The 18,963-nt window shown below is 38.6% G+C and overlaps 1 protein-coding gene across 2 annotated transcripts in view; it reads right to left on the minus strand.

Moving 5' to 3' along the window:
* Nucleotides 1-18,963, minus strand: part of LOC100733288 (putative olfactory receptor 2W6) — a 33,582-nt gene that overhangs the window by 9,969 nt on the left and 4,650 nt on the right. The window contains exon 2 of one of the 2 annotated variants that reach the window (XM_063259772.1): nt 10,866-11,007. The gene's annotated coding sequence lies outside the window, so the exon portion shown is untranslated. Of the gene's footprint in view, nt 1-10,865; nt 11,321-18,963 lie in introns of those variants that run through there. The other variant, XM_063259771.1, reaches the window with a different exon arrangement.

The raw sequence follows: 18,963 nt of genomic DNA on the forward strand, positions 1-18,963 counted from the left end.
CTGGAGACACTAAGATTAGTTTTCTTTCTTTTTTTTTTTTTTTAGATATTACTTGATAGTTATTTTTATTTTTTTACTTTTTTTTATTTAAAGAGAGAAGAAAAAAAAGGACATAAAAAAACAATGTAGTGAAAGGGTACAAATAATACAGTATTTCTAGAAAAATATATAAAGTACGAAATCACCAGTTAACAGGCTACACATTATCTTCCAGGAAACAGTTGTTCATAACACTAAATTAAAGCATATAAAGTGCACATTCATACAGTGATATTGGAGACAGTTCCGTTCAGTGATCCAACAAAAGCTCAGTTATATGGTTTTCCATCCTACACTCTTGAACATACCTGCGGTTATATCCCTTAATCCACCTTACTTTCCTCTCTTTTTTACAGTAACAATTAGACTTTTAGGGTTTTATTACTCTCATGGTTCAGATTAGTTTTCTATGCAGTTTAAGATCCCTAGTACTAAGGCTTAGCTGGAATATTTTCTATTTAATGGAAAGAAGGTGGATTTAAAAAGAAAAGCATTGATGTTTGACATCTAACATTAATACAAAACAAAAGTAGGCCACAAATACTAAAAATTTCATTTCAATTTTCCTATAAAAATTATAAACTTATGAAAATTATCTCAAGAAAGTTACATCCATTTGACAATAAATTAGCAGGTTTGGATTAATAAAAACAATAACAACAACAAGAACACACTGTTTCAGGTAGATCACTTTACTATCTGTCAAAGTTATAAGATAATTTCTAAACAACTGTATATCAAAACTGTATGTTCTATATTTAGCTGTCAAAGATTTCTAAGGGAGATAAATTTCCTATTTCCTCTCTAGTCAGAGACTTACCAAAATTACATTTAAACAAATTATCTTTTGCTGCAGTTTGGTCTAGTTACTACTGAAATGTTTATAGAAGTGGAGACATTATTTATGATACTTCATCCTATGTATTTCCAAATTTTGATGTCAAAGACCCATCCAGGGCAGTTCTCAAAGTTCCAGGGGAGACAGGGGGAGGATTGTGGGAGGATGGAGAAATAAAAATAAGAGAATATACAGAAAGCTGAGGTCAGCCCTCCCCCCAGATGGGAAAGGAACTTATCGACAACTGCAGTGCATTTATTTATACACGCCACAGTTTGATGTCAGGTGAAACCCCTCTACCCAGCAACTAGCTTGCCTCTCATGCCAGTGTTCTGCGGCTGGAGTACCTGTTCTCCTGATGCTCAGTGCCCTTGTGGCATTCCTCTGTGCTGAGTGCCCTCAGCACCACAAGTGTGAATGATCTCCAGCTCAGGTGCCCACGACAGCGTAGTACTCTATGGTGTCTAAATATCACATTTAAAATCCATTCATCTATTTAAAGGTTGCTTCCAAGATTTAGCTATTATGAATTGCCCTGCTTAAATATGGATATGCATGTGCTACTGCAATATGATGTCTTTAATTCTTTCTGGAAAATACCAAGAAGGGAAACAGCTGAGTTAAACAGAATTTATATTTTTAGTTTTTTTGAGCAATTTCCATTGTGGTTGTATTAGTTTACATCCCCAGCAACAGTGAAGGAGTATTCCTTTTCCCCCACAGTTCTGTCAGAATTTGTTATTATTTGTTTCTTGATGATGGCCATTTTTCTGGAGTAAAATGGGATCTCAGTGTTTTCATTTTCACTTTGCTGCATGTCTTGGTTACTTTTCTCTGTTGCTGAGACAAAATACCTGATGCCCCAAATTAGGGAAGGAAATGTTTATTTAGCCTACAGTTTTGGAGGTTTCAGTCCATACTCAGCTAGCTCCAAAGCAAGGTGGTGTGGCTAAGGGGCAGCCATTCATGGTGGCTGCAGGTGACAACAGCAAAAAGGCAAAAAAGGAAAAATTCCCCTCCATCCTCATCGTATACTGTATGCTGGCTCTGCCCTTGGGCGGGTACAGCCCTCAAGTGCTAGACAATGAACTAATCACAAATGTTAGATTCATCCACTTCCATGCCTTTATGAGGCTTCGGGGGCCATCCAAACACAAACCATAAGACTGCACAAGGAGCTAGCCTAAAATATAGATATTGTCATGTCCAAATACAAAGTCCTTGCATGGAAAGCCCCATTGTTTAGGGAAATATGCATGTATTCTTTCACCCTGATTTTGGTTCTATGAACTTACATTTCCAGCTCTTTCTAGAGAACCTCTCTTCGTGCCCTAAATGTATTAAACTACTGACCATAAGCAATTAAAACACTGAATTATCTCTGTAAAATAATTTGAAATATAGGAAAAGGAGTTTGGAGATAGAACCACTCAATCACTGCATGCTTAAAAGTTAGAAAAATCTCACTATCACTTGAGGAGATAAATTACATTGAATAACTGTTCTGAAAGTTACATAAAGTAAGAAATAATAAACTGTCTCTTACATGAGTAGAATTTTGATAATTATAAACTCTCATAACAAGTCCCTTCTTGTTTTTGGTGTTCTCTCAATGATGATGTTTATTCCATAAGACATCATGGAACTAATCAAGTTGAAATGTTCCTCATGTTCCTTAATGAGACTTCCAGAAGTTTTTACTTACTGTTGTTTGTTAGTGCTTATTTCATTGTATATTGGATTTTAGTTATTTTTTTAAAAAGAAATGGATTGTCAGGGGGTGAATGCTTGAGTAAAAAATCAAAATGGAGGGAGGGAACCTAGCAAAATGAAAGAAAAAATGCTTATTGTGGTTGAATAAGTACAGTAAAATGGGATGTGGGTACAGGAGGAGAAATATGGAAGACAGAGAAAAACAAGCCCCTTACCTTATCTCCCCTTTGGTGGAAAGTAAACCACATGGTGCCCCCATTATCCATCACACAAAGTCCAATACGTAAAGATCAGTTCACATGAGGAATAAGAAGATAATGAGACAGACAACCAAGAATTGCTTTAAAGGGCCATGGAAAGAGATCACCAGATAATCCAGATTTCAAGTTAGAAAATAAATATTTGACATATGATTAATTTGTTAAATGAAAAAAATAGATGAACAAATCATGCGAACTTCACCAGATTATCAAAATATATAAAAGAATAGAACATACACTAAAAATGCATAATAAAACAATAATTGAAAATTAAAAGTCAACCTGGTTTAATGTCATAATATAAAAATAATGACTGGAAGATAAAAAATAGAAAAACCAAAACTGAATAAAAAGGGAAAAAAAGGAGATAAATTATAAACAAATGATAATTGTTCATCCACAAATGGTTTAAGATAGAAATAATCGAAGCAAGCAGGCAGGCACACACTATCCCCGGAGCCCAGCCTATTTGGGACTCTCCCACCATGTGGGTGCAGAGTAAGGGCTGGGCGGATCTGGGGCGCCTGCATCTGTCTCTCCATGTGTCTGGAGGTCTGTGGATTTCTCAGCAAGCAGGCGAGCACACCAGTTCCAGAGGCCTCGCGGCCCGCAGTAAGTGTCCACTGTACTCTGCTCCAAGCCCAGCCTGTTCGGGACCCTCGAGCCTTCTGGGTGCAGAGAAGGGGCTAAGTGGGTCCGAGGCACCTACATCCGCCTCCCCATTCCAGCTGTGCTCAGAGAACTGTGGAGTTTCAAGCAAGCAGGTGGGCATACACTGTCCCTGGAGCACAGCCTATCTGGAACTAAGGAGTTCTAAGCAGGCAGAAGACCGCCACTGGTTCGAGAGGCCCAGCAGCCTGGGGGAACTGGGTGCCAGAGTCCCAGGAGCTGCGAATATACAAGTGGATTTCCAACGGACCCTGAGGAAGCTTTCGAATAAAACTTGAAACACAGAAATATAGGAAAATGACAAAACAAAAGACCAAATTACTACCTCAAAACTCCAGCCAATCTCAAGAAACCCTAGGAGTGATGTATATAGAAGAAAATATATGCCATACACCTCAAATATCAGACATAATAGCTACTGAAATAAACAAGCAACTACGGGAAGCTTTAAAGAAATTCAAACTTGAAATAATCTCCCAGGTAAAAGAAGAAGTGATAAAAGAAATGAAAGAGATTCTGAATGTATCTAAAGAAAATACACTTAAAAAATTGGAGGAACTAAACAAAAAGATAGAATCCCTAGATGAGCTATATAAGAAACGAACAGAATACATAAAGCAGATGCACAGAGACATACAGGAAATCAAAAACTCCACTGAAAGCTGTAAAAATCGCCTCAATGAAAGTGAAGATAGAATTTCAGACCTTGAAGACAGGATTACAGCCAGTGAACAGGAAAGGAAAGATCTTTTAAAAATAACAAGGAATCAGGAAATAACAAGTCAACAACTGCAAGATGATGCAAAGAAAAACAACCTAAGATTGATAGGGATTAATGAAAAAGAAGGGGACAACATAAAGGATGTCAAGAGGATATTTAGAGAAGTAATAGCTGAAAATTTCCCAAGCATGAGATCAGAAACCAACATCAGGTTCAGTGAAGCCTACAGAACTCCAAATAGTCATAACCAAAATAAAACTACACCCAGACATATAATAATCACCATCCCAGAAATCCAACACAAGAATAGATTATTAAAAGCTGTCAGAGAGAAAAGACAGATCACTTATAAAGGAAAACCTATCAGAATCACAGCAGACTTCTCAGCACAAACGATAAAGTCAAGAAGAGCATGGAGTGAAGTATTCCAGATCCTAAAGCAAAATGATTTCCAACCTAGACTGGTGTACCCTGCAAAACTATCATTCAAAATTGATGGTGAAATATGATACTTCCATGACAAAGAACAGCTGAAGAACTTCATGAACACCAAGCCAACCCTGCAAAAAATATTGAGAGACAGTTTAGATACACAACGGAAAAAACCACTAAGGAAAGCAGATAATTAAACAGAACAGAAAGATAAAGATGCAACAGCAGAAAGATAACATGTCAACAATAAACCAGCATATAACAGTTATAACCATTAATGTAAGTGGTCTCAGTGCACCAATCAAAAGAAACAGACAAGCAGAATGGATCAAGAAACAAAATCCAACCATATACTGTTTACAGGAAACCCGTCTAACCCAGAAGGATACTCACAGACTGAAAGTCAAAGGATGGAAAACAATATTTCACACAACAGGAATCCAAAAAAAAAAAAAAAAGCAGGAATAGCCATTCTGTTTGCAGATAATGTGAACTTTAAACCAACAATGATCAGAAAGGATGAAGAAGGTCACTACATACTCATTAGGGGAAAACTACAAGAGGAAGAGATAACTATCTTAAATATATATGCACCAAACTCCAGAGCACCAAGTTATACAAAACAACTATTAATAGAAATGAAAAATCAAATTATCAGTAACACAATTGTAACAGGAGACCTTAAGACACCATTGACACCAAGGGACAGATCAACCAGACAGAAAGTGAGCAAAGAAATAACAAAACTGAATCACACTTTTGAACAAATGCACTTGATAGACATATACAGAATGTTCCACCCAACAACATCAGAATACACATTCTTCTCAGCAGTACATGGGTCATTCTCTAAAATAGACCATATATTAGCTCACAGAACATATTTAAACAAATGCAAAAGAGTTGAAATCATTCCTTGCATGTTATCAGATCATAGCACTTTGAAATTAGAAATTAATGATAAAAGATACTGCAAAAATCCCACAAACACATGGAAATTGAATAACACACTCTTGAGTAATCAGTAGGTCACAGAGGAAATTAAAGAAGAAATTAAACAATACCTATGAGAAAATGAAAATACAGATACAACTTACCAGAATTTGTGGGATGCAATGAAAGCCGTCCTAGGAGGAAAATTTATTGCACTGAGTTCCCACATCAGGAAAACAGAACAAACACAAATAAATAACCTGGTGCTACACCTCAAACAGCTAGAAAAAGAAGAGCAAGTCAAGTCCAAAGCCAAAAGAAGAGAGGAAATTACAAAAATCAGAGCAGAAATCAATGCAATAGAGACTAAGAAAACAATCCAAAGAATCAACGAATCCAAGAGTTGGTTCTTTGAAAGAATAAATAAAATCGATAAGCCCCTAGCCAACCTTATTACAAAAGGGAAGAAAAAGCTCAGATTCATGCAATAAGAAATGAAAAAGGTGAAATCACTACAGACCCAATAGAAATACAGAAGATCATCAACACCTATTTCGAAAACCTCTACTCTCAAAAGTTTGATAACACAGAAGAAATAGATTCTTAGAAACATATGAAATACCAAAGCTAGATCGAGAGGATGTAAAACTGTTGAATAACCCAATCTCTGTTAATGAAATTGAAAATGTAATTAAGTCCTTACCTACAAAGAAGAGCCCAGGCCCAGACGGATTCACTGCAGAATTCTACAAGAAATACAAAGAAGACCTAATGCCGACACTCCTCAAACTATTCCATGAAATTGAAAGAGAAGCAATTCTTCCTAAGTCATTCCTGGAAGCAAATATTATTCTAGTACCAAAACCTGAGAAAGACCCAACTAAAAAAGAGAACTATAGACCGATCTCCCTAATGAACACAGAGGCAAAAATCCTCAATAAAATATTGGCAAATAGGATGCAGCTAATCATCAAGAAGATTATACACCATGACCAAGAGGGATTCATCCCAGGAATGCAAGGATGGTTCAACATACGTAAATCAATAAATGTAATCCACCATATCAATAAAGCCAAAAGTAAGAATCACATGATCATTTCTATAGATGCAGAAAAAGCCTTCGATAAGGTCCAACATTTATTCATGATGAGAACTTTACAGAAAATCGGAATAGATGGTCTTTACCTCAATATAATAAAGGCCATTATGACAAACCAACAGCCAGCATCATACTAAATGGCCAAAAATTGAAAGCCTTTACTTTAAAATCAGGCACAAGACAAGGATGTCCTTTATCACCACTCCTATTTAATATAGTACTGGAAGTACTAGCCAGAGCAATTAGGCAAGAGAGAGAAATAAAAGGGGTAAAGACAGGAAAAGAAGAAGTTAAATTATCATTATTTGCAGATGAGATGATACTCTACATAGAAGACCCCCTAAACTCCATTGAAAGACTCTTAGATACAATAAATAAATTCAGTAATATAGCTGGATACAAAATCAATACTCAGAAGTCAATAGCATTCCTATACACGAACAACAAACTCACAGAAAGGGAAATAAGAGAAACTACACTCTTCACATTAGCAAGCAAAAAAATGAGATATTTAGGAATTACTCTTACGAAAGAAGTGAAAGACTTATACAGTGAAAATTATAATACACTGAAAAAAGAAATTGAAGATGATCTCAGAAAATGGAAAGACATCCCCTGCTCATGGATAGGAAGAACAAACATTGTGAAAATGGCCATTCTCCCAAAACTGTTATACAGATTCAATGCAATCCCAATAAAAATACCATCAACATACCTCATAGATCTAGAGAAATCACTGCTAAAATTCATCTGGAACCAGAAGAGACCTAGAATAGCAAAGGCAATTCTAAGCAGCAAAGGCAAGGCAGGAAGCATCACAATCCCTGACTTGAAGTTATACTACAAAGCAACAGTAGTAAAATCAACATGGTATTGGAATCAAAACAGAGCCAAAGATCAATGGAATAGATTAGAAGATACAACAACAACTACAAACACTCAACCACCTTATCTTTGATAAAGGAGCCAAGCAGGTTCACTGGAAGAACGACAGTCTCTTTAATAAATGGTGCTGGAAAAACTGGCTCTCCATTTGCCGAAAACTAAAGCTAGACCCATGTCTATCACCATGTACTAAATTAAAATCTAAATGGATCAAAGATCTGAATATTAAAACAGAAACACTAAATCTATTGGAAGACAAATTGGGTAGAAACCTTGAAGACAATAGGAGTAGGTAGAGAATTCATGAACAGGACTCAAATCACACAGGAAATACTTTCCAGAATCAATAACTGGGACTACTTCTTATTAAAAAGTTTCTGCATGTCAAAAGAAATTTCCAGCATAGTGAAAAGAAAACCCACAAACTGGGAAAAGATTTTATTGAACTCTCTCTCAGACAAGAGACTTTTGTCTAAAACATATAAAGAACTAAAAAAACTCAGACCCCCAAAATTCAAAGATCCAATCCAAAAATGGGCATCTGAGATGAATACACAATTCTCAGATGAAGAAATACAAATGCCAAATAAATACATGAAAAAATGTTCATCATCATTGGTCATTAGAGAAATGCAAATTAAAACTCCTGAAAGAATGGCCAGGATCAAGAAAACCAACAACAACAAATGCTGGAGAGGCTGTGGGGAAAAAGGAACTCTCCTACACTGTTGGTGGGAGTGTAGACTGGTACAACCATTGTGGAGGTCAGTCTGGAGATTTCTCAAAAAGCTGAGATTGGAAGTCCCATTTATTCCAGCTATTCTACTTCTAGGCATATTCCCAGAAGAACTGAAAGCATCATACCACAGTGATGTATGTGCACCTAGGTTTATAGCAGCACAATTTGTAATCGTCAGATCTTGGAAACAACCCAAGTGTCCATCAACTGAGGAATGGATAAAAAAGTTGTGGTATTTCTATAGAGTGGAGTACTACTGAGCTATAAAGAGGATCACATTGAGATATTTATCAATAAATGGGCACAGATTGAGACCATACTCATAAGTGAAATAAATCAATCTTGCATGTGTGAATACCGAATAGTTTCCCTAATGTAAGTAATGATTCAAATACATAAAAATATGTGGTAATCATGATTCCCCATTTTGTAGCCTTGAAGCCTTATACAGTTTTCACTTATTAATTGGAATGGCTTTATTCTGGGCTGCTTGATGTTATTGCCTGTGATGAAATGAACACATATTTTGAAGAAAACAAGTCATCATAATAGCTAGTGCTGATTTACTATCATCTTGTTTTGAAGCCCCACCAAACTATGGCTTTTCTGTCTCCATTGGTTTTATCATGATATATCTTGCTGGATTTTATCATATGTGATAGTATAAACAAAAATTGTTATAGGCAAAGAGATAATATAGAAACCATTGTTCATTTTCTGTTAGCTGGTTCTAAATACCCTACAGTGCTTTCATCCACTTGAATGGTTTTACACTGACTTGATATGTTTGATGCTATAGTATATGGAGTTATATTCAAATATTTTAAGGAAAAAGACACTATGGTAACTACTATTAAGTCGGGTTATTTGGTGGTGAAGCACTAGGTTGCTAAAACTGTCATGCTTTGACCTGCATTGTTATATTGTTATGTCTTCTTTGATCTCAATCTCTCATTCATTAAAAAATTATTTGGTTATTTTCAATGATTTTTTTAATTAAGGGGAAAAATTTAAAAATTAGCAGGATGATTTATAGTAACTTTTTTGATTTGCTTTTAACTTGAAGTCCTGTAATACTCCCACTATCTTGTTTTGACTGATTAGACTCTATTCCATTCTGTATGATAGTATCAAGTTTGAGCATATAGGCAACTACTTTGAAGGCATAAGATTCACTATGATGCCCATTCTGGTTTGACTATTATCTTCTTTTAAAGTCCTGTAATGTTTACAAGGTTTAGATTTTATTGGTCTTGTTCTCTAGTGTTTTGTTCAACTTTATAATACCTAATGAGATAGTTCTTTTTAAGGAAGCAAGAGGCATTATGGTAACCGTTGTTGATAACCTTGTACTCTGTTCTTACATCATGTACTATGTCTATCCTTGGTTTTGACTGACAGCTTTGTTTTGCCATATTTGACTTTATTCTCTTCAAAAAAAAATAGCAATAAGAACTATGGAGTAATAAAACCCCAAATGTGTAAATTTTGTTGTAAAAAAGAGAGGGAAAAAAAGTGCTCTAAAGGATACAACTGCAAGTATGTTTAGGGGTGTTAAATAGATGACCATATTAATGTTTTTGTTTGGATCATTGAACACAACTGTTTGCAGTCTCACTGTTTGAATTCCAGTTTGTATGCTTTGATCCTGTGACTTGAGCAACTATCTCTAAGATGATAATATGTAATCTATTAACTGGTGATTTCTGTTTTTTTTTTTTTGTAGTTCTGTATTACTTGTACCCTTACACTGTTTTGTTTTATTTTTTCTCTTTTTCCTTTTAAATAAAAAAAGACACTATCACATAACAAAAAAGATATAAATAATTCCACCAACAGAAAGAAAATATAGAAAAAATGAGGCAGAAGCCAAATTTGAAGAGGTAATGGCTCAGAATTTTCCAAATCTCTGAAAACCATTAACTAACACATTCAAGAATCTAAGTAAATGCTAAGAAAAGTGAACAGAAGAAAATTCACAAAGATCTATCACAGACATGATACTGACATGATCCTTAAAAGGAAAAAAAGTACAACAAACTGACCGCATCAAAATTGAAAGTATTTGCCTTATGCAAGATGTTAAAACTATAAAAACCAGGTGTTTGCTGAAGTGTTTGTAGACGATATATTTGACAAATATTTGTAACTAGAATATAAAAAGAACTCTCAAAACTCAACAGTAGAAACACAATTTAATTAGCAAATGGGGAAAAGGTGCAAGCTATGATTTATCACAGAGGATTTACTGACAGCAATAAGCTCATGAAAATATATTCACCATTGTCAGTCATTAGGGTAATGCAAATTAAAATAACAAGGAGAGATTTTTACATAATTAATATGAGTTTAAATTAAAAGTACTGTTAATGTCAAATGCTGAAAAAGAATGCAGAGAAGTGATTTCTTATATTGTTGATAGGAATGTAAACAGTACCCACTCTGGAAAATAAACTCTTAAAAAATTAAACCTACACTTACTATATGACACAGCAATTACATCGTTGAAACTTTATCCCAAAAAAGTGAAAACTTACCACACAAAATCCGATGCTGCTTGATGGCATTCACCTGTAATCCCAGCACTCAAGGGGCTGATGCATGATGATCAAACCAAGTTCAAGGCCATCCAGGGCTGTATAGTGAGTTCCAGGCCTGCCTGAACTGAGTAGCAAGATCCTGTCTCAAAACAGCAAACCAAACAAGTAAACAAACAAGCAAAAAGAAAAAACCCCTCAAATCTAGACATTATTTGCAGTAGCTTTATCTGTAATATTCAAATGCAGAAGCAGCCTAAATGCTGTTCAGTAGGTGAATGACTAAAAGAACCCCAAGCAACAACAAATACTGACTGAGAAAGGAACAAAAACTGTGTCACAATACTCAGTAACATCAAAGAACAACTGATGCATGAAACAGTTGAATGGATGTTAAAGGACAAGGCTGAGTGAAAAAAGATGATCTTAGAATCACACTCTGTGATCCCGTCTGGACTTTCTCAGAAGGATAACATTCTTGGGATAGTAACTAGTGGCTGCCAGCAGTTAGGCACGGGGCTTGGAAGGGAAGGATCAGTACTGGAGGCCTTTGTGGGGAAGCAGCAATTATGAGTGTGGATTATGGCAGTGGTTACACAAATACCCAGGATGAAATTTCATAGTAGTATTTCCCTTGCACACAAACACACGTGCACACTCACACACACACACGCACACACACACACACATACACTCTTGCACTTGTCAAACTCATGAAATCAGAGTAAGACCTGTGGATTGTATAAATCTAAGTTTCCTGCCTTTGGTATCATCTTATAGTTATACGAGACATTCTTTTTGGGGAAATTGAATAGAGTACCCAGGACCTCTGCGCTATTATTTTTGCAAATTTCAGGAAATCTGTAATTTTTAAAACAGAGTTTTTAAAAGTTCAATAAATAGAATAAAGATGATCTCTGTTTTAGTTGCTGAGACATAGTGCCTGACATCCACAAAGTGAAGGAGAGGTTTATTTTGGCTCCCAGTCTGTAGAGGTCTCAGCTGTCTCACAGGAATGGTGGCAGGAAGTAGAGAGATCAAAGAGGCGAGCCTGTGACAAACTCCTCCAGACCCACTCAGTGCAGCAGGCTTTACCTCCCACCATCACATTTAGCTGTGTCCTGCCCCCGTGACCCAATCGCCTCTCCCAAGCCCCACCACGGGCTCATGAGGCTTTGAGGGGTATCTAGATAGAAACCATAACAATCTGTACAAGCTAATACAGGATGATGTCCGGTTTACCTTGTTTCATGACGAAAACAAAATGCAAAGAATAATATGCACTTTCTTTCTTTCTTTCTCTCTCTCTCTCTCTCTCTCTCTCTCTCTCTCTCTCTCTCTCTTTCTTTCTTTCTTTGAACCAGGGATCGAACTCATGACACTGCGCTTGCCAGGCAGGTGCTTGTGCCACTGAGCTACACCCTCAGCCCAATACATTGCTTTGCGCATGAGAAAAGGTGATATAATAAAATATCCATGTTTCCTTTTTTTATGCAGAAAGAAACACAGGGATGATAAACCAAAATAAATGGGTAGAGTGACCAACAGTAAGAGGATGTGGAGCACAGGATACAGAATAGGAGGAGGATGGGAGTGGGTAGGAAGTCGAGAGGGACTAGCTCTTTTCTAAGTGTAGAGTTTTGTGAAGTGTCTATTATTATAATCATAATGTCTTATATTTTAAAAATTTAAATACCTAAAATCAACTAGTGTAGGAGATGCACAAAAGAAACACAAACAGTAATAGATGAACCCATTTCTATTACAAATGAGCACTGTAACCAAGTTTAAGAAGGTAAACAGGAAAAAAAGAAACTAAGCAGTAAAACTAACCAGTGGGAAAGAGTATTTTGACAAATGCAGTCAATTTAGAACTCTGTAAGTTGAAAAAAAAAGAATGACACACAAATACTGTACTCTGGTTAGTAAGATTATTGTTTCAAGGTGTGTGAATTAGCAATTCCAAAACTACCCACATATTAAAATTGAGCCAATATGCAAATCAGCAGTGGATAATGAGAGCCAGCTCCCCAGAAGGAAAGGAAGGAGGCTGGAAATGATTCTGTGGAATTGGAATTGATGTTCAGGGCATCAGTAAGAACTGCCATCACACACACACACACACACACACACACACACACACACACGCACACGCACACGCGCACACACACACACACACACACACACACACACACGATGGATAGATGCAGACACAGGAAGATATGCGAGCACATTAGGTTTTCATTCCTCTAACAAATACCTGTAGTTGGGTAATTTATAAAGAAAAGTTTTATTTAACTTACTGTTTGGGAGACTGAAAGTCCAAAGAGCATGGTGCTGGTGAGGCCCCTCCAGCCATGTGGAAGGTGGCAAGGTGGCAAAGCACAGATGAGAGGGGGACACTGCACCACGAGACAGGACACCAGGGAGACCAGGGAGGGGCTAGCCAGCTTGGCCTTCCTTCCATCATGGCCCTTTGTGTATAACTGGGTCCCTGAGAGCTACCCGCTTCATTCCCCTTTTGATCTTTTCTCTCTCTCTTCTTTTTTTTTTATTGGTACCAGGGATCGAACTCACGACCACCTGCTTGCAAGGCAGGTGCTCATGCCGCTGAGCTAAAGCCCCAGCCCCTTGATATTTTCTAAAATAAGTTTTAATAGGAAGCATTACTATCATAGCCTTATTATACTAACATATACCTTATTGTTGGTATTATTGGTATATATTGGTATATGTTGGTATTGTTGGTATATAATATTGTTGGTATCAACATTATTGTTGAGGGTTGGCACCCCACTGCGCAGAGGGAGAATTATCACCAAAGAAACTTACGTTGTTGATGTCTCCCATGTTGATCTTCAAGCTTCGGCTGTGCATAGACTTGTCAGCTTCTGGACTGACCACAGCAGGACTGTTGATTCCCCAGTCACCAGCTGTCAGTGTCAACCTTCACACTGACTGGTGTGTAGATTAGTCAGTAGGGGCTGAGTGCCTACAGGAGGGGCTGAGTGGCTGGATTGCTGAGCACTTCGAATCCAGTTCTGAGGAAAACGTTTTCCATGCTGCCACCACTCTGGAACACAGTGCTGTCACCCCTGTTCTGGAACATGGTGCTCTGTTTCTTTCTTCTCAAAGCAACTTCTTTCACTTTTGCAATCTTGAGGCCGCAAAAGGTGGAGACTTTCTGCTTCTTGTGATCCCCCCAAGACATCAATTTCTGTTCTCCTGTTAGTTTTCCGCAATAAAGATCTCCTCCGCTCTATCTTTGCTGTCCATAGTTTTACTGGATCTTCCTTTTCAGCCAAACTTACTACATTTTAATCATCCTACTGGGTTTTTTGCTCTTGATTCTGAACATATATTTGGCTAAAATCCCCAACAGTAACCGAGTCATTGCTTCAACATTAGAGTGCCTTGAAATTTCTTCTGCCAGATTCATTACTCTGCCACTCTTTTTTTGTTTTTGTCTTTTTTTTTCATTTTTATCGGTACCAGGGATCGAACTCACAACTGCCTGCTTGCAAGGCAGGTGCTTATGCTGCTGAGCTAAATCCCCAGCCCCTACTCTGCCACTCTTAATCTCAGTCTCAGGCAAAGTCTCTGGACATGAGCAAAATGCAGACATAATTTCTGCCAAGCCATAACACACTTCATCTGGAGTCCAACAGTCAATGCAGTCCTTCCCAGCAGAACCATCCTGAGCCCGGTCTTTACAGGCAGGATTTCTATTAGCCTTCTGGTCTTTTGAGCTTTGACCAGAATCTCCCATACTGAACAGTCTAAGGTGTTCTAGCTCTAATTTTTCAACTGGCATCTCCAAACCTTTTTAAACTCTTCCCACAAGCCATCCCCAAAGGCTTCTGAACTACATAGTCATGTATAAATGATTCCATTTCTCTGGTACCAAATTCTGCCTTGGTTACTTTTCTCTCATTGTTGAGAAAAAAACACCCAACACCCACAAGTTAAAGGAGGGAAGGTTTATTTAGCTCACAGTTTGTGGAAGTTTTAGTGTGTAATCAACTGACTCTAAGGCACAGGGTGTGGCAGAGGGGCACCATTCATGGTAGCAGAAGACAGTAAATGTAATAATAGAGGAGGGGTCAGCAAGCCTCTGTCTGTCCCTCATATTGTATGGAGGTCACTCAACCTAAGGCAGGTGTAGCATTCAGACTCCCAATCCCAGCACTAGATCATGAACCAGTCACAAACTCTACATTCAGCTACCTGCAAAAAGCCTCCCCCCACAACCACATGATGTTTTGGGAGGACATCCAGACACAAATCATAACAACACTGTTTTTGCATTTCTACTGTTGTTTTTCTCATTGTATCATGTCCTCTTGTATGTGCCATTGTAGTTTTTGTGTTGCCAATTTTGCTTGCACTTTGACCTGGCATGTAACCCTGTCAACCGTTTTAATCCCTCTATCTTTCACCTGTCAGTGAGGCCCTGCTGTGTTATGCTTGGCATGTGCTGGCGCCCTTTTGTCGTCCTCAGTCCCTGAGTTGCCTCTGTCTCACCATGTGCTGCCCCAGCATGCTCATGTGTTTTCTTTCTCTGTCCATAGTCACTTCTGGGCAATCTCTTGGGCCAGCTATTGCCGCTGATCTGACTCTTATTTAGTTTACTCCTGCAAGTGTTGTATTTCTTTTATCTTTTCCTTTGCTTTGAGTTGTTTGACTTCTTCCACCACAGCCTTGTACTGCATTGTGGCTTTCTCTTTGGGTGTCTGGCTCCTTTGCATATGGTTTTTGGCCTCACAGCACCATGGATCTTTTGGGGGTGAGTCTTTTGGCTGTCAACTCTTGCTGGAAAGCAACCCCCAGTTTTTCTGGGTGTTGCTGTGCAGTGCGTTCTTCACATCACTGTGAATGCGTCCCAGTTCCAGTTCTAGCTCTGTCTGGCTGGCAGTAGCTTTTTCAAAGCTCATTTCAGTGCAAAGATCTTTTTATTCACTAAAGTTGCCTCAGTGTCAGCGAGCTCTCTTTATTTGGTCGAGCTCACTGTCTGATGCTTTGTGTAGTGGGGCAAAACACTCCTCAATGTCAGCCTTGTGTTTTGTTGTCTTTTTTTTTAATCCCTGTAATTTGGGCCTGTAGTTTTGGAATAGGCCCCTTTTTAGCAAGGGAACTGGAAAATTTGGAAGATATGGATACTTGGGTTGGACCTCTTTTTTTATGTTATACCTCTCAGAGCAGAAAAATGACCTCTTTTTGGGACTCCAGTGACTCTAACAACAGTCATATGATTTTTGGATAATGACCCAATAGTCTGTGTCATTACTAAGTATTCAATTCTACTATCTACCAGAAAAATCCATGAATTGGCCCTTTACTTTTTTATTGTGACCGCAGGCTTCTGGGTATCTACAGGGCTGGCACCTGGTCTGGCCTAGTCCTGGTAACCCTTTGTTCCTATCAGTACAGTGAGACCAGAATCTGGTTTTTTCCTGAGGATGATAGCCTTTTTCAGGCATCCTCCTGGTTTTGAAATTTTTATCATCTGTTTCATCACTTTTGGTCATTTTTTGGAGCCCATGTTTTTTTTTTTTTTTTTTTTTTTTTTTTTTTTTTTGTCTTTTTCCTTTTTATCGGTACCAGGGATTGAACTCATGACTGCCTGCTTTCAAGGCAGGCGCTTATGCCGCTGAGCTAAACCCCCAGCCCCTGGAGCCCATATTTTAACACTGCATGCATTGATTCCAGTCTAGCTTTGATCACCTGGCAGATCCCAGCTTGGTCTGGATCATCTTTTTGTCTTTTTTCCTGTGAGTGCTGTGGTCAGGATCTGTTTTTCAAGCCTCCTATCAGCTTTTGTCTGACCTTATGCTCATGCTTTACGTACACTTTGGTAGTCACCTCTGAAACTGGGGGTTACATTCATTCCAGAAAAAGCCTCTAAGTTTTGAATAATGATAAAAATTATCAGATGATAAAAATTTCAAAACCAGGAGGAGTAGCCAGACGGGGCTGAAGCTATATGGGTCTCGTCGGATACACACTGAACTATGAGTCAGGGTAGGGAAACCCATCCTGGTGTCCTGGTAGTCCTCTGTTTACAGTCACCATACTATGAGTAACTCAACTGATTTTTGTCAATTGGTCCCCATCCCTGGCCAGCCAGTTATCATCCAAGGAAGGCCAAGCTGCTTCGGAGCAGTTCTTAACCTTGGAGTGTGTGTGTGCGGGGTCAGCTTTGCTTTATAGTTTCCTGTATAGCTTCTTTTAAAGTTAGCCTACATACATTTTAAGAAGGTGCATTTTAATACTTTTTTCTCTCATAGCTACTCTGTTGCAATGTAAATTACATTTAAAGCATTTTTGTTTTATGGCAATTTGATCATTTCCCTTACAGGGGCTTTAGAAGAAACCACCTGAGCTCCATCAAATTAACAAGAAACCAAACACTTTTTCAATAAACTATTTCTACAAGCTTTTTTCTCAACCTATGTATGCTTTCCAGTCTTATCACTATCTCTCTTTTTATCTCTTTAGCAGGACAAGACTTTTACCATGCAAAATCTTCTCCTATCAAAAGTATATCTCTTATAGTTATATCCTTTTAAATATTTTTCTTTCTCACAGTAAACCTTATACTACAAATGTAAATGTACCAATTTGGGTTTTAAAGTGGCTTTTCCCCCACTTAGATTGTTACTTTGTAAATTGGACTGACTGCCAACAGGCCTCTGAATAAGCCTGAGTCAGGGTTCTTATCTTAAACCGGCAGAGAGCAGAGCCATGAGAAGGTTAACCCTGGAACTGAAACTTAAGAATTTGCAGTGCTCAAGAAATGCTTTATGCACATCAATTCAAGCTGGAGACCAAAAATACAATTTACCAATTACTTAAAATTTGTGATGCTGGTGATGCTGAGCAAGAGCTGGGCTTGGGGCTCTTGAAGCAGGAGAAGCCTCCAGGCTCTGGCTTGCTCCACACTCGCTTTGAAATGAAAAGATGACCTCCAGGCCATCACCACCCTGTTTCACAGAGTGCTCCCCTTCTTTCCTAGCGGCCTGCCTGTGACACCGCCTGTGTACTCTGGCGCAGTAAAGCTAAGCTGCTTTTTCATGTCTGCCCGTTACAGCCATGATTCTCTCAACTACTTTTGTTTTCAGGCCAACTAGATCATTTTCCTCCCGAAGTCTCTAGCGAACCCAGGTGACCTCAGACACACACTACATTTTATACATGCACACACACACGCACACACATGCACACACTCATCTCATTTTGCAGTTTTTTCACTCAGGTGTCAGATCCCCTAGTCTCTCATGTTGCGGGCCACTCCCACGATGCTGACACTCCGGGTTTCTTGCTGTGGGCCACTGCAGCATTCCATTTGGCAGTCTCATTGCAGGCCTGTCCTGAAAATTATTTAAGAGTCGCCCGCAAGCTGCTCTTCATGAAGGTGTGTCCATGAGCTGTTAGAGAGCAGCTCTCACCATAGGCCTCTGCATGTCACTGGGGTTGTAGGTTTCATCTGACTCAATTTATGTCAGATTACTAGGCACCCCCCCCCCCAGGTGATCAGGTGATTTCGTCCTGATGGGATGGGTTTTCCACCTTAGGCCCCCAAAACCTTTCTGTGGTCCTGTAGTAGGGTGTTGTTCCAGAATCGTCCTGAATCCCCTCAGTGTTCACGTGTGCTGACAGGGGAGAGAGAGGTCCCTAGAGGGCTGATATCCTCTGCTAGCTGAAGTTTTACCTGGTGGCGCCAGAGGTCTCCAGACTCCTGCAGCTCATGTCTTCTTGGGCCAGCAGACAAATGAGACAGAGATCTGTCATCTGTTGTTCTTTTATGGTCACCAGAAATGTTGCAGAATCCAAGATAACAGAGACACCAATGGGAAAAGAGGAGCTTCATTTCTAGGATTTTAGATGCACCTCAACCCAGCCGAGCTCATGTCCAAAGTGCTGGGCCTCAGAACAAAGAAAAGGCTCTAGTTTCACACATTTAGCTGAGGAGTTTGGCCTTTTGAAACTGGGTGCATGGAGCAAATGAGGATACAGAAACAAGACAAAGCAATTCATAACATAACCTTAAAAGAAGACAGAGCCTTATGAATCCTGCAAGGACAATATAACATAAACT

This window comes from Cavia porcellus, unplaced genomic scaffold (assembly GCF_034190915.1).
Source record: "Cavia porcellus strain 051 isolate PalLab524CR breed Dunkin Hartley unplaced genomic scaffold, mCavPor4.1 scaffold_13, whole genome shotgun sequence".
Lineage (NCBI taxonomy): Eukaryota > Metazoa > Chordata > Mammalia > Rodentia > Caviidae > Cavia > Cavia porcellus.